Source organism: Oncorhynchus kisutch, unplaced genomic scaffold (genome assembly GCF_002021735.2).
Source record: "Oncorhynchus kisutch isolate 150728-3 unplaced genomic scaffold, Okis_V2 scaffold1265, whole genome shotgun sequence".
Taxonomy (NCBI): Eukaryota; Metazoa; Chordata; class Actinopteri; order Salmoniformes; family Salmonidae; genus Oncorhynchus; species Oncorhynchus kisutch.
Window position 1 is genome coordinate 53,263 of NW_022263210.1, and position 19,052 is coordinate 72,314.

At 36.7% G+C, this 19,052-nt stretch overlaps 21 non-coding genes across 21 annotated transcripts; all 21 read right to left on the reverse strand.

The window, feature by feature from the left end:
* Positions 1-181: 181 nt before the first annotated feature.
* Positions 182-264, reverse strand: trnal-uaa (transfer RNA leucine (anticodon UAA)). Its single transcript has one exon. It is a non-coding gene; the product is annotated as a tRNA-Leu (tRNA).
* A 743-nt stretch (positions 265-1,007) lies between these two features.
* Positions 1,008-1,090, reverse strand: trnal-uaa (transfer RNA leucine (anticodon UAA)). The gene has a single exon. It is a non-coding gene; the product is annotated as a tRNA-Leu (tRNA).
* Positions 1,091-1,833: 743 nt separating this feature from the next.
* trnal-uaa (transfer RNA leucine (anticodon UAA)) lies at positions 1,834-1,916 on the reverse strand. The gene has a single exon. It is a non-coding gene; the product is annotated as a tRNA-Leu (tRNA).
* Positions 1,917-2,659: 743 nt separating this feature from the next.
* trnal-uaa (transfer RNA leucine (anticodon UAA)) lies at positions 2,660-2,742 on the reverse strand. Its single transcript has one exon. It is a non-coding gene; the product is annotated as a tRNA-Leu (tRNA).
* Positions 2,743-3,485: 743 nt separating this feature from the next.
* trnal-uaa (transfer RNA leucine (anticodon UAA)) lies at positions 3,486-3,568 on the reverse strand. Its single transcript has one exon. It is a non-coding gene; the product is annotated as a tRNA-Leu (tRNA).
* A 743-nt stretch (positions 3,569-4,311) lies between these two features.
* trnal-uaa (transfer RNA leucine (anticodon UAA)) lies at positions 4,312-4,394 on the reverse strand. Its single transcript has one exon. It is a non-coding gene; the product is annotated as a tRNA-Leu (tRNA).
* A 744-nt stretch (positions 4,395-5,138) lies between these two features.
* trnal-uaa (transfer RNA leucine (anticodon UAA)) lies at positions 5,139-5,221 on the reverse strand. The gene has a single exon. It is a non-coding gene; the product is annotated as a tRNA-Leu (tRNA).
* A 743-nt stretch (positions 5,222-5,964) lies between these two features.
* Positions 5,965-6,047, reverse strand: trnal-uaa (transfer RNA leucine (anticodon UAA)). Its single transcript has one exon. It is a non-coding gene; the product is annotated as a tRNA-Leu (tRNA).
* A 743-nt stretch (positions 6,048-6,790) lies between these two features.
* On the reverse strand, positions 6,791-6,873 carry trnal-uaa (transfer RNA leucine (anticodon UAA)). Its single transcript has one exon. It is a non-coding gene; the product is annotated as a tRNA-Leu (tRNA).
* Positions 6,874-7,616: 743 nt separating this feature from the next.
* Positions 7,617-7,699, reverse strand: trnal-uaa (transfer RNA leucine (anticodon UAA)). Its single transcript has one exon. It is a non-coding gene; the product is annotated as a tRNA-Leu (tRNA).
* Positions 7,700-8,442: 743 nt separating this feature from the next.
* trnal-uaa (transfer RNA leucine (anticodon UAA)) lies at positions 8,443-8,525 on the reverse strand. Its single transcript has one exon. It is a non-coding gene; the product is annotated as a tRNA-Leu (tRNA).
* A 743-nt stretch (positions 8,526-9,268) lies between these two features.
* On the reverse strand, positions 9,269-9,351 carry trnal-uaa (transfer RNA leucine (anticodon UAA)). Its single transcript has one exon. It is a non-coding gene; the product is annotated as a tRNA-Leu (tRNA).
* A 744-nt stretch (positions 9,352-10,095) lies between these two features.
* trnal-uaa (transfer RNA leucine (anticodon UAA)) lies at positions 10,096-10,178 on the reverse strand. The gene has a single exon. It is a non-coding gene; the product is annotated as a tRNA-Leu (tRNA).
* Positions 10,179-10,920: 742 nt separating this feature from the next.
* On the reverse strand, positions 10,921-11,003 carry trnal-uaa (transfer RNA leucine (anticodon UAA)). The gene has a single exon. It is a non-coding gene; the product is annotated as a tRNA-Leu (tRNA).
* Positions 11,004-11,744: 741 nt separating this feature from the next.
* On the reverse strand, positions 11,745-11,827 carry trnal-uaa (transfer RNA leucine (anticodon UAA)). Its single transcript has one exon. It is a non-coding gene; the product is annotated as a tRNA-Leu (tRNA).
* A 743-nt stretch (positions 11,828-12,570) lies between these two features.
* trnal-uaa (transfer RNA leucine (anticodon UAA)) lies at positions 12,571-12,653 on the reverse strand. Its single transcript has one exon. It is a non-coding gene; the product is annotated as a tRNA-Leu (tRNA).
* A 741-nt stretch (positions 12,654-13,394) lies between these two features.
* trnal-uaa (transfer RNA leucine (anticodon UAA)) lies at positions 13,395-13,477 on the reverse strand. Its single transcript has one exon. It is a non-coding gene; the product is annotated as a tRNA-Leu (tRNA).
* Positions 13,478-14,220: 743 nt separating this feature from the next.
* On the reverse strand, positions 14,221-14,303 carry trnal-uaa (transfer RNA leucine (anticodon UAA)). Its single transcript has one exon. It is a non-coding gene; the product is annotated as a tRNA-Leu (tRNA).
* A 742-nt stretch (positions 14,304-15,045) lies between these two features.
* Positions 15,046-15,128, reverse strand: trnal-uaa (transfer RNA leucine (anticodon UAA)). Its single transcript has one exon. It is a non-coding gene; the product is annotated as a tRNA-Leu (tRNA).
* Positions 15,129-15,872: 744 nt separating this feature from the next.
* On the reverse strand, positions 15,873-15,955 carry trnal-uaa (transfer RNA leucine (anticodon UAA)). The gene has a single exon. It is a non-coding gene; the product is annotated as a tRNA-Leu (tRNA).
* A 1,570-nt stretch (positions 15,956-17,525) lies between these two features.
* Positions 17,526-17,607, reverse strand: trnal-uaa (transfer RNA leucine (anticodon UAA)). Its single transcript has one exon. It is a non-coding gene; the product is annotated as a tRNA-Leu (tRNA).
* Positions 17,608-19,052: the final 1,445 nt, after the last annotated feature.

Below are 19,052 nucleotides of genomic sequence, written 5' to 3' on the forward strand. Positions count from 1 at the left end.
TTAAGTTGATAATGACTCTAACACCATAACTACTTAGCCATCTTTTGTGTTTTTAAACGATAAACACTTGCTGAGTCAAGGAAGAATAAGGGGAACAAAGTCAATTCTTTCATCTTTCATCCAAAGAAATTTCAAATGAGTGAAAGGACAATTGATTACATCCAAATGATAGATGAACTCATACCAGGAGTGGGGTTCGAACCCACGAGGACATATGTCCATTGGATCTTAAGTCCAACGCCTTAACCTCTCGGCCATCCTGGTGTAATAAACATAAATTCAAGGGCGCAGTCAAAATGGAATATGGAGCACACAGTTAGATCTTTTGGCTTTGATCCAGACAATATGTAAATTAAACTTGATTACATCCAAATCAAACTTTCTACCAGATGTAGGTTTGGAACAAACAAGAACATTTAATTTTGATAATGAGTCTAACGCCTTAAACACACTGACATCCAGGTGTTTCTAAAAGACTAACAAGAGCTGAGTCAAAGTAGAAGATCTTGTCATAGTCATTCCTTTCAGATTTGAGCCACGCTAATTGGAAATTAATGAAAGGTGGGTTGATTACATCCAAAGTAAGTTTTTTCCAGGAATGCGGTTGGTACCCACAAGAACATAGCATTCATTGGATTTTTATTCCAACAGTCTAAAACACTCAGCCATCCTGGTGTAAAGTACAATCAAGAGCCCAGTGAAATTCGAATGAGGAGCACACAGTAAATTATTTTGGCTTTGAGCCAGACAATATCTAAATGAGACTTGTTGACATCCAAATCAAACTTAATACAAGAATGGGGTTTCGAAGCAAGAAGAATAATAATTAAGTTGATAATGACTCTAACACCATAACTACTTAGCCATCTTTTGTGTTTTTAAACGATAAACACTTGCTGAGTCAAGGAAGAATAAGGGGAACAAAGTCAATTCTTTCATCTTTCATCCAAAGAAATTTCAAATGAGTGAAAGGACAATTGATTACATCCAAATGATAGATGAACTCATACCAGGAGTGGGGTTCGAACCCACGAGGACATATGTCCATTGGATCTTAAGTCCAACGCCTTAACCTCTCGGCCATCCTGGTGTAATAAACATAAATTCAAGGGCGCAGTCAAAATGGAATATGGAGCACACAGTTAGATCTTTTGGCTTTGATCCAGACAATATGTAAATTAAACTTGATTACATCCAAATCAAACTTTCTACCAGATGTAGGTTTGGAACAAACAAGAACATTTAATTTTGATAATGAGTCTAACGCCTTAAACACACTGACATCCAGGTGTTTCTAAAAGACTAACAAGAGCTGAGTCAAAGTAGAAGATCTTGTCATAGTCATTCCTTTCAGATTTGAGCCACGCTAATTGGAAATTAATGAAAGGTGGGTTGATTACATCCAAAGTAAGTTTTTTCCAGGAATGCGGTTGGTACCCACAAGAACATAGCATTCATTGGATTTTTATTCCAACAGTCTAAAACACTCAGCCATCCTGGTGTAAAGTACAATCAAGAGCCCAGTGAAATTCGAATGAGGAGCACACAGTAAATTATTTTGGCTTTGAGCCAGACAATATCTAAATGAGACTTGTTGACATCCAAATCAAACTTAATACAAGAATGGGGTTTCGAAGCAAGAAGAATAATAATTAAGTTGATAATGACTCTAACACCATAACTACTTAGCCATCTTTTGTGTTTTTAAACGATAAACACTTGCTGAGTCAAGGAAGAATAAGGGGAACAAAGTCAATTCTTTCATCTTTCATCCAAAGAAATTTCAAATGAGTGAAAGGACAATTGATTACATCCAAATGATAGATGAACTCATACCAGGAGTGGGGTTCGAACCCACGAGGACATATGTCCATTGGATCTTAAGTCCAACGCCTTAACCTCTCGGCCATCCTGGTGTAATAAACATAAATTCAAGGGCGCAGTCAAAATGGAATATGGAGCACACAGTTAGATCTTTTGGCTTTGATCCAGACAATATGTAAATTAAACTTGATTACATCCAAATCAAACTTTCTACCAGATGTAGGTTTGGAACAAACAAGAACATTTAATTTTGATAATGAGTCTAACGCCTTAAACACACTGACATCCAGGTGTTTCTAAAAGACTAACAAGAGCTGAGTCAAAGTAGAAGATCTTGTCATAGTCATTCCTTTCAGATTTGAGCCACGCTAATTGGAAATTAATGAAAGGTGGGTTGATTACATCCAAAGTAAGTTTTTTCCAGGAATGCGGTTGGTACCCACAAGAACATAGCATTCATTGGATTTTTATTCCAACAGTCTAAAACACTCAGCCATCCTGGTGTAAAGTACAATCAAGAGCCCAGTGAAATTCGAATGAGGAGCACACAGTAAATTATTTTGGCTTTGAGCCAGACAATATCTAAATGAGACTTGTTGACATCCAAATCAAACTTAATACAAGAATGGGGTTTCGAAGCAAGAAGAATAATAATTAAGTTGATAATGACTCTAACACCATAACTACTTAGCCATCTTTTGTGTTTTTAAACGATAAACACTTGCTGAGTCAAGGAAGAATAAGGGGAACAAAGTCAATTCTTTCATCTTTCATCCAAAGAAATTTCAAATGAGTGAAAGGACAATTGATTACATCCAAATGATAGATGAACTCATACCAGGAGTGGGGTTCGAACCCACGAGGACATATGTCCATTGGATCTTAAGTCCAACGCCTTAACCTCTCGGCCATCCTGGTGTAATAAACATAAATTCAAGGGCGCAGTCAAAATGGAATATGGAGCACACAGTTAGATCTTTTGGCTTTGATCCAGACAATATGTAAATTAAACTTGATTACATCCAAATCAAACTTTCTACCAGATGTAGGTTTGGAACAAACAAGAACATTTAATTTTGATAATGAGTCTAACGCCTTAAACACACTGACATCCAGGTGTTTCTAAAAGACTAACAAGAGCTGAGTCAAAGTAGAAGATCTTGTCATAGTCATTCCTTTCAGATTTGAGCCACGCTAATTGGAAATTAATGAAAGGTGGGTTGATTACATCCAAAGTAAGTTTTTTCCAGGAATGCGGTTGGTACCCACAAGAACATAGCATTCATTGGATTTTTATTCCAACAGTCTAAAACACTCAGCCATCCTGGTGTAAAGTACAATCAAGAGCCCAGTGAAATTCGAATGAGGAGCACACAGTAAATTATTTTGGCTTTGAGCCAGACAATATCTAAATGAGACTTGTTGACATCCAAATCAAACTTAATACAAGAATGGGGTTTCGAAGCAAGAAGAATAATAATTAAGTTGATAATGACTCTAACACCATAACTACTTAGCCATCTTTTGTGTTTTTAAACGATAAACACTTGCTGAGTCAAGGAAGAATAAGGGGAACAAAGTCAATTCTTTCATCTTTCATCCAAAGAAATTTCAAATGAGTGAAAGGACAATTGATTACATCCAAATGATAGATGAACTCATACCAGGAGTGGGGTTCGAACCCACGAGGACATATGTCCATTGGATCTTAAGTCCAACGCCTTAACCTCTCGGCCATCCTGGTGTAATAAACATAAATTCAAGGGCGCAGTCAAAATGGAATATGGAGCACACAGTTAGATCTTTTGGCTTTGATCCAGACAATATGTAAATTAAACTTGATTACATCCAAATCAAACTTTCTACCAGATGTAGGTTTGGAACAAACAAGAACATTTAATTTTGATAATGAGTCTAACGCCTTAAACACACTGACATCCAGGTGTTTCTAAAAGACTAACAAGAGCTGAGTCAAAGTAGAAGATCTTGTCATAGTCATTCCTTTCAGATTTGAGCCACGCTAATTGGAAATTAATGAAAGGTGGGTTGATTACATCCAAAGTAAGTTTTTTCCAGGAATGCGGTTGGTACCCACAAGAACATAGCATTCATTGGATTTTTATTCCAACAGTCTAAAACACTCAGCCATCCTGGTGTAAAGTACAATCAAGAGCCCAGTGAAATTCGAATGAGGAGCACACAGTAAATTATTTTGGCTTTGAGCCAGACAATATCTAAATGAGACTTGTTGACATCCAAATCAAACTTAATACAAGAATGGGGTTTCGAAGCAAGAAGAATAATAATTAAGTTGATAATGACTCTAACACCATAACTACTTAGCCATCTTTTGTGTTTTTAAACGATAAACACTTGCTGAGTCAAGGAAGAATAAGGGGAACAAAGTCAATTCTTTCATCTTTCATCCAAAGAAATTTCAAATGAGTGAAAGGACAATTGATTACATCCAAATGATAGATGAACTCATACCAGGAGTGGGGTTCGAACCCACGAGGACATATGTCCATTGGATCTTAAGTCCAACGCCTTAACCTCTCGGCCATCCTGGTGTAATAAACATAAATTCAAGGGCGCAGTCAAAATGGAATATGGAGCACACAGTTAGATCTTTTGGCTTTGATCCAGACAATATGTAAATTAAACTTGATTACATCCAAATCAAACTTTCTACCAGATGTAGGTTTGGAACAAACAAGAACATTTAAATTTTGATAATGAGTCTAACGCCTTAAACACACTGACATCCAGGTGTTTCTAAAAGACTAACAAGAGCTGAGTCAAAGTAGAAGATCTTGTCATAGTCATTCCTTTCAGATTTGAGCCACGCTAATTGGAAATTAATGAAAGGTGGGTTGATTACATCCAAAGTAAGTTTTTTCCAGGAATGTGTTTGGTACCCACAAGAACATAGCATTCATTGGATTTTTATTCCAACAGTCTAAAACACTCAGCCATCCTGGTGTAAAGTACAATCAAGAGCCCAGTGAAATTCGAATGAGGAGCACACAGTAAATTATTTTGGCTTTGAGCCAGACAATATCTAAATGAGACTTGTTGACATCCAAATCAAACTTAATACAAGAATGGGGTTTCGAAGCAAGAAGAATAATAATTAAGTTGATAATGACTCTAACACCATAACTACTTAGCCATCTTTTGTGTTTTTAAACGATAAACACTTGCTGAGTCAAGGAAGAATAAGGGGAACAAAGTCAATTCTTTCATCTTTCATCCAAAGAAATTTCAAATGAGTGAAAGGACAATTGATTACATCCAAATGATAGATGAACTCATACCAGGAGTGGGGTTCGAACCCACGAGGACATATGTCCATTGGATCTTAAGTCCAACGCCTTAACCTCTCGGCCATCCTGGTGTAATAAACATAAATTCAAGGGCGCAGTCAAAATGGAATATGGAGCACACAGTTAGATCTTTTGGCTTTGATCCAGACAATATGTAAATTAAACTTGATTACATCCAAATCAAACTTTCTACCAGATGTAGGTTTGGAACAAACAAGAACATTTAATTTTGATAATGAGTCTAACGCCTTAAACACACTGACATCCAGGTGTTTCTAAAAGACTAACAAGAGCTGAGTCAAAGTAGAAGATCTTGTCATAGTCATTCCTTTCAGATTTGAGCCACGCTAATTGGAAATTAATGAAAGGTGGGTTGATTACATCCAAAGTAAGTTTTTTCCAGGAATGCGGTTGGTACCCACAAGAACATAGCATTCATTGGATTTTTATTCCAACAGTCTAAAACACTCAGCCATCCTGGTGTAAAGTACAATCAAGAGCCCAGTGAAATTCGAATGAGGAGCACACAGTAAATTATTTTGGCTTTGAGCCAGACAATATCTAAATGAGACTTGTTGACATCCAAATCAAACTTAATACAAGAATGGGGTTTCGAAGCAAGAAGAATAATAATTAAGTTGATAATGACTCTAACACCATAACTACTTAGCCATCTTTTGTGTTTTTAAACGATAAACACTTGCTGAGTCAAGGAAGAATAAGGGGAACAAAGTCAATTCTTTCATCTTTCATCCAAAGAAATTTCAAATGAGTGAAAGGACAATTGATTACATCCAAATGATAGATGAACTCATACCAGGAGTGGGGTTCGAACCCACGAGGACATATGTCCATTGGATCTTAAGTCCAACGCCTTAACCTCTCGGCCATCCTGGTGTAATAAACATAAATTCAAGGGCGCAGTCAAAATGGAATATGGAGCACACAGTTAGATCTTTTGGCTTTGATCCAGACAATATGTAAATTAAACTTGATTACATCCAAATCAAACTTTCTACCAGATGTAGGTTTGGAACAAACAAGAACATTTAATTTTGATAATGAGTCTAACGCCTTAAACACACTGACATCCAGGTGTTTCTAAAAGACTAACAAGAGCTGAGTCAAAGTAGAAGATCTTGTCATAGTCATTCCTTTCAGATTTGAGCCACGCTAATTGGAAATTAATGAAAGGTGGGTTGATTACATCCAAAGTAAGTTTTTTCCAGGAATGTGTTTGGTACCCACAAGAACATAGCATTCATTGGATTTTTATTCCAACAGTCTAAAACACTCAGCCATCCTGGTGTAAAGTACAATCAAGAGCCCAGTGAAATTGGAATGAGGAGCACACAGTAAATTATTTTGGCTTTGAGCCAGACAATATCTAAATGAGACTTGTTGACATCCAAATCAAACTTAATACAAGAATGGGGTTTCGAAGCAAGAAGAATAATAATTAAGTTGATAATGACTCTAACACCATAACTACTTAGCCATCTTTTGTGTTTTTAAACGATAAACACTTGCTGAGTCAAGGAAGAATAAGGGGAACAAAGTCAATTCTTTCATCTTTCATCCAAAGAAATTTCAAATGAGTGAAAGGACAATTGATTACATCCAAATGATAGATGAACTCATACCAGGAGTGGGGTTCGAACCCACGAGGACATATGTCCATTGGATCTTAAGTCCAACGCCTTAACCTCTCGGCCATCCTGGTGTAATAAACATAAATTCAAGGGCGCAGTCAAAATGGAATATGGAGCACACAGTTAGATCTTTTGGCTTTGATCCAGACAATATGTAAATTAAACTTGATTACATCCAAATCAAACTTTCTACCAGATGTAGGTTTGGAACAAACAAGAACATTTAATTTTGATAATGAGTCTAACGCCTTAAACACACTGACATCCAGGTGTTTCTAAAAGACTAACAAGAGCTGAGTCAAAGTAGAAGATCTTGTCATAGTCATTCCTTTCAGATTTGAGCCACGCTAATTGGAAATTAATGAAAGGTGGGTTGATTACATCCAAAGTAAGTTTTTTCCAGGAATGCGGTTGGTACCCACAAGAACATAGCATTCATTGGATTTTTATTCCAACAGTCTAAAACACTCAGCCATCCTGGTGTAAAGTACAATCAAGAGCCCAGTGAAATTCGAATGAGGAGCACACAGTAAATTATTTTGGCTTTGAGCCAGACAATATCTAAATGAGACTTGTTGACATCCAAATCAAACTTAATACAAGAATGGGGTTTCGAAGCAAGAAGAATAATAATTAAGTTGATAATGACTCTAACACCATAACTACTTAGCCATCTTTTGTGTTTTTAAACGATAAACACTTGCTGAGTCAAGGAAGAATAAGGGGAACAAAGTCAATTCTTTCATCTTTCATCCAAAGAAATTTCAAATGAGTGAAAGGACAATTGATTACATCCAAATGATAGATGAACTCATACCAGGAGTGGGGTTCGAACCCACGAGGACATATGTCCATTGGATCTTAAGTCCAACGCCTTAACCTCTCGGCCATCCTGGTGTAATAAACATAAATTCAAGGGCGCAGTCAAAATGGAATATGGAGCACACAGTTAGATCTTTTGGCTTTGATCCAGACAATATGTAAATTAAACTTGATTACATCCAAATCAAACTTTCTACCAGATGTAGGTTTGGAACAAACAAGAACATTTAATTTTGATAATGAGTCTAACGCCTTAAACACACTGACATCCAGGTGTTTCTAAAAGACTAACAAGAGCTGAGTCAAAGTAGAAGATCTTGTCATAGTCATTCCTTTCAGATTTGAGCCACGCTAATTGGAAATTAATGAAAGGTGGGTTGATTACATCCAAAGTAAGTTTTTTCCAGGAATGTGTTTGGTACCCACAAGAACATAGCATTCATTGGATTTTTATTCCAACAGTCTAAAACACTCAGCCATCCTGGTGTAAAGTACAATCAAGAGCCCAGTGAAATTGGAATGAGGAGCACACAGTAAATTATTTTGGCTTTGAGCCAGACAATATCTAAATGAGACTTGTTGACATCCAAATCAAACTTAATACAAGAATGGGGTTTCGAAGCAAGAAGAATAATAATTAAGTTGATAATGACTCTAACACCATAACTACTTAGCCATCTTTTGTGTTTTTAAACGATAAACACTTGCTGAGTCAAGGAAGAATAAGGGGAACAAAGTCAATTCTTTCATCTTTCATCCAAAGAAATTTCAAATGAGTGAAAGGACAATTGATTACATCCAAATGATAGATGAACTCATACCAGGAGTGGGGTTCGAACCCACGAGGACATATGTCCATTGGATCTTAAGTCCAACGCCTTAACCTCTCGGCCATCCTGGTGTAATAAACATAAATTCAAGGGCGCAGTCAAAATGGAATATGGAGCACACAGTTAGATCTTTTGGCTTTGATCCAGACAATATGTAAATTAAACTTGATTACATCCAAATCAAACTTTCTACCAGATGTAGGTTTGGAACAAACAAGAACATTTAATTTTGATAATGAGTCTAACGCCTTAAACACACTGACATCCAGGTGTTTCTAAAAGACTAACAAGAGCTGAGTCAAAGTAGAAGATCTTGTCATAGTCATTCCTTTCAGATTTGAGCCACGCTAATTGGAAATTAATGAAAGGTGGGTTGATTACATCCAAAGTAAGTTTTTTCCAGGAATGTGTTTGGTACCCACAAGAACATAGCATTCATTGGATTTTTATTCCAACAGTCTAAAACACTCAGCCATCCTGGTGTAAAGTACAATCAAGAGCCCAGTGAAATTGGAATGAGGAGCACACAGTAAATTATTTTGGCTTTGAGCCAGACAATATCTAAATGAGACTTGTTGACATCCAAATCAAACTTAATACAAGAATGGGGTTTCGAAGCAAGAAGAATAATAATTAAGTTGATAATGACTCTAACACCATAACTACTTAGCCATCTTTTGTGTTTTTAAACGATAAACACTTGCTGAGTCAAGGAAGAATAAGGGGAACAAAGTCAATTCTTACATCTTTCATCCAAAGAAATTTCAAATGAGTGAAAGGACAATTGATTACATCCAAATGATAGATGAACTCATACCAGGAGTGGGGTTCGAACCCACGAGGACATATGTCCATTGGATCTTAAGTCCAACGCCTTAACCTCTCGGCCATCCTGGTGTAATAAACATAAATTCAAGGGCGCAGTCAAAATGGAATATGGAGCACACAGTTAGATCTTTTGGCTTTGATCCAGACAATATGTAAATTAAACTTGATTACATCCAAATCAAACTTTCTACCAGATGTAGGTTTGGAACAAACAAGAACATTTAATTTTGATAATGAGTCTAACGCCTTAAACACACTGACATCCAGGTGTTTCTAAAAGACTAACAAGAGCTGAGTCAAAGTAGAAGATCTTGTCATAGTCATTCCTTTCAGATTTGAGCCACGCTAATTGGAAATTAATGAAAGGTGGGTTGATTACATCCAAAGTAAGTTTTTTCCAGGAATGCGGTTGGTACCCACAAGAACATAGCATTCATTGGATTTTTATTCCAACAGTCTAAAACACTCAGCCATCCTGGTGTAAAGTACAATCAAGAGCCCAGTGAAATTCGAATGAAGGAGCACACAGTAAATTATTTTGGCTTTGAGCCAGACAATATCTAAATGAGACTTGTTGACATCCAAATCAAACTTAATACAAGAATGGGGTTTCGAAGCAAGAAGAATAATAATTAAGTTGATAATGACTCTAACACCATAACTACTTAGCCATCTTTTGTGTTTTTAAACGATAAACACTTGCTGAGTCAAGGAAGAATAAGGGGAACAAAGTCAATTCTTACATCTTTCATCCAAAGAAATTTCAAATGAGTGAAAGGACAATTGATTACATCCAAATAATAGATGAACTCATACCAGGAGTGGGGTTCGAACCCACGAGGACATATGTCCATTGGATCTTAAGTCCAACGCCTTAACCTCTCGGCCATCCTGGTGTAATAAACATAATTCAAGGGCGCAGTCAAAATGGAATATGGAGCACACAGTTAGATCTTTTGGCTTTGATCCAGACAATATGTAAATTAAACTTGATTACATCCAAATCAAACTTTCTACCAGATGTAGGTTTGGAACAAACAAGAACATTTAATTTTGATAATGAGTCTAACGCCTTAAACACACTGACATCCAGGTGTTTCTAAAAGACTAACAAGAGCTGAGTCAAAGTAGAAGATCTTGTCATAGTCATTCCTTTCAGATTTGAGCCACGCTAATTGGAAATTAATGAAAGGTGGGTTGATTACATCCAAAGTAAGTTTTTTCCAGGAATGCGGTTGGTACCCACAAGAACATAGCATTCATTGGATTTTTATTCCAACAGTCTAAAACACTCAGCCATCCTGGTGTAAAGTACAATCAAGAGCCCAGTGAAATTCGAATGAGGAGCACACAGTCAATTATTTTGGCTTTGAGCCAGACAATATCTAAATGAGACTTGTTGACATCCAAATCAAACTTAATACAAGAATGGGGTTTCGAAGCAAGAAGAATAATAATTAAGTTGATAATGACTCTAACACCATAACTACTTAGCCATCTTTTGTGTTTTTAAACGATAAACACTTGCTGAGTCAAGGAAGAATAAGGGGAACAAAGTCAATTCTTTCATCTTTCATCCAAAGAAATTTCAAATGAGTGAAAGGACAATTGATTACATCCAAATGATAGATGAACTCATACCAGGAGTGGGGTTCGAACCCACGAGGACATATGTCCATTGGATCTTAAGTCCAACGCCTTAACCTCTCGGCCATCCTGGTGTAATAAACATAAATTCAAGGGCGCAGTCAAAATGGAATATGGAGCACACAGTTAGATCTTTTGGCTTTGATCCAGACAATATGTAAATTAAACTTGATTACATCCAAATCAAACTTTCTACCAGATGTAGGTTTGGAACAAACAAGAACATTTAATTTTGATAATGAGTCTAACGCCTTAAACACACTGACATCCAGGTGTTTCTAAAAGACTAACAAGAGCTGAGTCAAAGTAGAAGATCTTGTCATAGTCATTCCTTTCAGATTTGAGCCACGCTAATTGGAAATTAATGAAAGGTGGGTTGATTACATCCAAAGTAAGTTTTTTCCAGGAATGCGGTTGGTACCCACAAGAACATAGCATTCATTGGATTTTTATTCCAACAGTCTAAAACACTCAGCCATCCTGGTGTAAAGTACAATCAAGAGCCCAGTGAAATTCGAATGAGGAGCACACAGTAATTATTTTGGCTTTGAGCCAGACAATATCTAAATGAGACTTGTTGACATCCAAATCAAACTTAATACAAGAATGGGGTTTCGAAGCAAGAAGAATAATAATTAAGTTGATAATGACTCTAACACCATAACTACTTAGCCATCTTTTGTGTTTTTAAACGATAAACACTTGCTGAGTCAAGGAAGAATAAGGGGAACAAAGTCAATTCTTCATCTTTCATCCAAAGAAATTTCAAATGAGTGAAAGGACAATTGATTACATCCAAATGATAGATGAACTCATACCAGGAGTGGGGTTCGAACCCACGAGGACATATGTCCATTGGATCTTAAGTCCAACGCCTTAACCTCTCGGCCATCCTGGTGTAATAAACATAATTCAAGGGCGCAGTCAAAATGGAATATGGAGCACACAGTTAGATCTTTTGGCTTTGATCCAGACAATATGTAAATTAAACTTGATTACATCCAAATCAAACTTTCTACCAGATGTAGGTTTGGAACAAACAAGAACATTTAAATTTTGATAATGAGTCTAACGCCTTAAACACACTGACATCCAGGTGTTTCTAAAAGACTAACAAGAGCTGAGTCAAAGTAGAAGATCTTGTCATAGTCATTCCTTTCAGATTTGAGCCACGCTAATTGGAAATTAATGAAAGGTGGGTTGATTACATCCAAAGTAAGTTTTTTCCAGGAATGCGGTTGGTACCCACAAGAACATAGCATTCATTGGATTTTTATTCCAACAGTCTAAAACACTCAGCCATCCTGGTGTAAAGTACAATCAAGAGCCCAGTGAAATTCGAATGAGGAGCACACAGTAAATTATTTTGGCTTTGAGCCAGACAATATCTAAATGAGACTTGTTGACATCCAAATCAAACTTAATACAAGAATGGGGTTTCGAAGCAAGAAGAATAATAATTAAGTTGATAATGACTCTAACACCATAACTACTTAGCCATCTTTTGTGTTTTTAAACGATAAACACTTGCTGAGTCAAGGAAGAATAAGGGGAACAAAGTCAATTCTTTCATCTTTCATCCAAAGAAATTTCAAATGAGTGAAAGGACAATTGATTACATCCAAATGATAGATGAACTCATACCAGGAGTGGGGTTCGAACCCACGAGGACATATGTCCATTGGATCTTAAGTCCAACGCCTTAACCTCTCGGCCATCCTGGTGTAATAAACATAATTCAAGGGCGCAGTCAAAATGGAATATGGAGCACACAGTTAGATCTTTTGGCTTTGATCCAGACAATATGTAAATTAAACTTGATTACATCCAAATCAAACTTTCTACCAGATGTAGGTTTGGAACAAACAAGAACATTTAATTTTGATAATGAGTCTAACGCCTTAAACACACTGACATCCAGGTGTTTCTAAAAGACTAACAAGAGCTGAGTCAAAGTAGAAGATCTTGTCATAGTCATTCCTTTCAGATTTGAGCCACGCTAATTGGAAATTAATGAAAGGTGGGTTGATTACATCCAAAGTAAGTTTTTTCCAGGAATGCGGTTGGTACCCACAAGAACATAGCATTCATTGGATTTTTATTCCAACAGTCTAAAACACTCAGCCATCCTGGTGTAAAGTACAATCAAGAGCCCAGTGAAATTCGAATGAAGAGCACACAGTAAATTATTTTGGCTTTGAGCCAGACAATATCTAAATGAGACTTGTTGACATCCAAATCAAACTTAATACAAGAATGGGGTTTCGAAGCAAGAAGAATAATAATTAAGTTGATAATGACTCTAACACCATAACTACTTAGCCATCTTTTGTGTTTTTAAACGATAAACACTTGCTGAGTCAAGGAAGAATAAGGGGAACAAAGTCAATTCTTTCATCTTTCATCCAAAGAAATTTCAAATGAGTGAAAGGACAATTGATTACATCCAAATATAGATGAACTCATACCAGGAGTGGGGTTCGAACCCACGAGGACATATGTCCATTGGATCTTAAGTCCAACGCCTTAACCTCTCGGCCATCCTGGTGTAATAAACATAATTCAAGGGCGCAGTCAAAATGGAATATGGAGCACACAGTTAGATCTTTTGGCTTTGATCCAGACAATATGTAAATTAAACTTGATTACATCCAAATCAAACTTTCTACCAGATGTAGGTTTGGAACAAACAAGAACATTTAATTTTGATAATGAGTCTAACGCCTTAAACACACTGACATCCAGGTGTTTCTAAAAGACTAACAAGAGCTGAGTCAAAGTAGAAGATCTTGTCATAGTCATTCCTTTCAGATTTGAGCCACGCTAATTGGAAATTAATGAAAGGTGGGTTGATTACATCCAAAGTAAGTTTTTTCCAGGAATGTGTTTGGTACCCACAAGAACATAGCATTCATTGGATTTTTATTCCAACAGTCTAAAACACTCAGCCATCCTGGTGTAAAGTACAATCAAGAGCCCAGTGAAATTGGAATGAAGGAGCACACAATCAGTTATTTTGGCTTTGAGCCAGACAATATCTAAATGAGACTTGTTGACATCCAAATCAAACTTAATACAAGAATGGGGTTTCGAAGCAAGAAGAATAATAATTAAGTTGATAATGACTCTAACACCATAACTACTTAGCCATCTTTTGTGTTTTTAAACGATAAACACTTGCTGAGTCAAGGAAGAATAAGGGGAACAAAGTCAATTCTTACATCTTTCATCCAAAGAAATTTCAAATGAGTGAAAGGACAATTGATTACATCCAAATCATAGATGAACTCATACCAGGAGTGGGGTTCGAACCCACGAGGACATATGTCCATTGGATCTTAAGTCCAACGCCTTAACCTCTCGGCCATCCTGGTGTAATAAACATAAATTCAAGGGCGCAGTCAAAATGGAATATGGAGCACACAGTTAGATCTTTTGGCTTTGATCCAGACAATATGTAAATTAAACTTGATTACATCCAAATCAAACTTTCTACCAGATGTAGGTTTGGAACAAACAAGAACATTTAATTTTGATAATGAGTCTAACGCCTTAAACACACTGACATCCAGGTGTTTCTAAAAGACTAACAAGAGCTGAGTCAAAGTAGAAGATCTTGTCATAGTCATTCCTTTCAGATTTGAGCCACGCTAATTGGAAATTAATGAAAGGTGGGTTGATTACATCCAAAGTAAGTTTTTTCCAGGAATGTGTTTGGTACCCACAAGAACATAGCATTCATTGGATTTTTATTCCAACAGTCTAAAACACTCAGCCATCCTGGTGTAAAGTACAATCAAGAGCCCAGTGAAATTGGAATGAGGAGCACACAGTAAATTATTTTGGCTTTGAGCCAGACAATATCTAAATGAGACTTGTTGACATCCAAATCAAACTTAATACAAGAATGGGTTTCGAAGCAAGAAGAATAATAATTAAGTTGATAATGACTCTAACACCATAACTACTTAGCCATCTTTTGTGTTTTTAAACGATAAACACTTGCTGAGTCAAGGAAGAATAAGGGGAACAAAGTCAATTCTTACATCTTTCATCCAAAGAAATTTCAAATGAGTGAAAGGACAATTGATTACATCCAAATCATAGATGAACTCATACCAGGAGTGGGGTTCGAACCCACGAGGACATATGTCCATTGGATCTTAAGTCCAACGCCTTAACCTCTCGGCCATCCTGGTGTAATAAACATAATTCAAGGGCGCAGTCAAAATGGAATATGGAGCACACAGTTAGATCTTTTGGCTTTGATCCAGACAATATGTAAATTAAACTTGATTACATCCAAATCAAACTTTCTACCAGATGTAGGTTTGGAACAAACAAGAACATTTACATTTTGATAATGAGTCTAACGCCTTAAACACACTGACATCCAGGTGTTTCTAAAAGACTAACAAGAGCTGAGTCAAAGTAGAAGATCTTGTCATAGTCATTCCTTTCAGATTTGAGCCACGCTAATTGGAAATTAATGAAAGGTGGGTTGATTACATCCAAAGTAAGTTTTTTCCAGGAATGCTGTTGGTACCCACAAGAACATAGCATTCATTGGATTTTTATTCCAACAGTCTAAAACACTCAGCCATCCTGGTGTAAAGTACAATCAAGAGCCCAGTGAAATTGCGAATGAAGAGCACACAGTAAATTATTTTGGCTTTGAGCCAGACAATATCTAAATGAGACTTGTTGACATCCAAATCAAACTTAATACAAGAATGGGGTTTCGAAGCAAGAAGAATAATAATTAAGTTGATAATGACTCTAACACCATAACTACTTAGCCATCTTTTGTGTTTTTAAACGATAAACACTTGCTGAGTCAAGGAAGAATAAGGGGAACAAAGTCAATTCTTACATCTTTCATCCAAAGAAATTTCAAATGAGTGAAAGGACAATTGATTACATCCAAATAATAGATGAACTCATACCAGGAGTGGGGTTCGAACCCACGAGGACATATGTCCATTGGATCTTAAGTCCAACGCCTTAACCTCTCGGCCATCCTGGTGTAATAAACATAATTTCAAGGGCGCAGTCAAAATGGAATATGGAGCACACAGTTAGATCTTTTGGCTTTGATCCAGACAATATGTAAATTAAACTTGATTACATCCAAATCAAACTTTCTACCAGATGTAGGTTGGAACAAACAAGAACATTTAAATTTTGATAATGAGTCTAACGCCTTAAACACACTGACATCCAGGTGTTTCTAAAAGACTAACAAGAGCTGAGTCAAAGTAGAAGATCTTGTCATAGTCATTCCTTTCAGATTTGAGCCACGCTAATTGGAAATTAATGAAAGGTGGGTTGATTACATGCCAAAGTAAGTTTTTTCCAGGAATGCGGTTGGTACCCACAAGAACATAGCATTCATTGGATTTTTATTCCAACAGTCTAAAACACTCAGCCATCCTGGTGTAAAGTACAATCAAGAGCCCAGTGAAATTGGAATGAGGAGCACACAGTCAGTTATTTTGGCTTTGAGCCAGACAATATCTAAATGAGACTTGTTGACATCCAAATCAAACTTAATACAAGAATGGGGTTTCGAAGCAAGAAGAATAATAATTAAGTTGATAATGACTCTAACACCATAACTACTTAGCCATCTTTTGTGTTTTTAAACGATAAACACTTGCTGAGTCAAGGAAGAATAAGGGGAACAAAGTCAATTCTTTCATCTTTCATCCAAAGAAATTTCAAATGAGTGAAAGGACAATTGATTACATCCAAATATAGATGAACTCATACCAGGAGTGGGGTTCGAACCCACGAGGACATATGTCCATTGGATCTAAGTCCAACGCCTTAACCTCTCGGCCATCCTGGTGTAATAAACATAAATTCAAGGGCGCAGTCAAAATGGAATATGGAGCACACAGTTAGCTCTTTTGGCTTTGATCCAGACAATATGTAAACTTAAACTTGATTACATCCAAATCAAACTTTCTACCAGATGTAGGTTTGGAACAAACAAGACATTTAATTTTGATAATGAGTCTAACGCCTTAAACACACTGACATCCAGGTGTTTCTAAAAGACTAACAAGAGCTGAGTCAAAGTAAGAAGATCTTGTCATAGTCATTCCTTTCAGATTTGAGCCACGCTAATTGGAAATTAATGAAAGGTGGGTTGATTACATCCAAAGTAAGTTTTTTTCCAGGAATGTGGTTGGTACCCACAAGAACATAGCATTCATTGGATTTTTATTCCAACAGTCTAAAACACTCAGCCATCCTGGTGTAAAGTACAATCAAGAGCCCAGTGAAATTGGAATGAGGAGCACACAGTCAGTTATTTTGGCTTTGAGCCAGACAATATCTAAATGAGACTTGTTGACATCCAAATCAAACTTAATACAAGAATGGGGTTTCGAAGCAAGAAGAATAATAATTAAGTTGATAATGACTCTAACACCATAACTACTTAGCCATCTTTTGTGTTTTTAAACGATAAACACTTGCTGAGTCAAGGAAGAATAAGGGGAACAAAGTCAATTCTTTCATCTTTCATCCAAAGAAATTTCAAATGAGTGAAAGGACAATTGATTACATCCAAATAATAGATGAACTCATACCAGGAGTGGGGTTCGAACCCACGAGGACATATGTCCATTGGATCTTAAGTCCAACGCTTAACCTCTCGGCCATCCTGGTAATAAACATTAATTCAAGGGCGCAGTCACAATGGGAATACTGGAGCACACAGTAGATCTTTTGGCTTTGATCCAGACATATGTAAATTAAACTTGATTACATCCAAATCAACTTTCTACCAGATGTAGGTTTGGAAAAACAAGACATTTAAATTTTGATAATGAGGCTAACGCCGTTAACACACTGACATCCAGGTGTTTCTAAAAGACAACAAGAGTGAGTCAAAGTAGAAGATCTTGTCATAGTCATTCCTTTCAGATTTGAGCCACGCTAATTGGAAATTAATGAAAGGTGGTTGATTACATCCAAGTAAGTTTTTTTCCAGGAATGCGGTTTGGTACCCACAAAGAACATCGCATTCATTGGATTTTTATTCCAACAGTCTAAAACACTCAGCCATCCTGGTGTAAAGTACAATCAAGAGCCCAGTGAAATTCGAATGAGGAGCCCACACGAAATTATTTTGGCTTGAGCCAGACAATATCTAAATGAGACTTGTTGACATCCAAACTCAAACGTAATACAAGAATGGGTTTCGAAGCAAGAAGAATAATAATTAAGTTGATAATGACTCTAAACCATAACTACTTAGCCATCTTTTGTGTTTTTAACACGATAAACACTTGCTGAGTAAGGAAGAATAAGGGGAACAAGTAATCTTTCATCTTTCATCCAAAGAAATTTCACAATGAGTGAAAGGACAATTGATTACATCCAAATGCTAGATGAACTCATACCAGGAGTGAGGTTCGAAACCCACGAGGACATATGTCCATGGATCTTAGTCCCATGCCTATAACCTCTCAGGCCATCCTGGTGTAATAAAATAACTTCAAGGGCGCAGTCAAAATGGAATATGGAGCACACAAGTTAGATCTTTGGCTTTGATCCAGACAATATGTAAATGAAACTTGATTTACTCCAAATCAAACTTTCTACCAGATGTAGGTTTGGAAACAAACAAATGAATTTTACTTTTGATAATGAAGTCTAACGCCTTAACACACCTGACATCCAGGTGTTTCTAAAAGACTAACAAGAGCTGAGTCAAAGTAGAAGATCTTGTCATAGTCATTCCTTTCAGATTTGAGCCACGCTAATTGGAAATTAATGAAAGGTGGGTTGATTACATCCAAAGTAAGTTTTTTCCAGGAATGCGGTTGGTACCCACAAGAACATAGCATTCATTGGATTTTTATTCCAACAGTCTAAAACACTCAGCCATCCTGGTGTAAAGTACAATCAAGAGCCCAGTGAAATTGGAATGAGGAGCACACAGTCAGTTATTTTGGCTTTGAGCCAGACAATATCTAAATGAGACTTGTTGACATCCAAATCAAACTTAATACAAGAATGGGGTTTCGAAGCAAGAAGAATAATAATTAAGTTGATAATGACTCTAACACCATAAACTACTTAGCCATTCTTTGTGTTTTTAAACGATA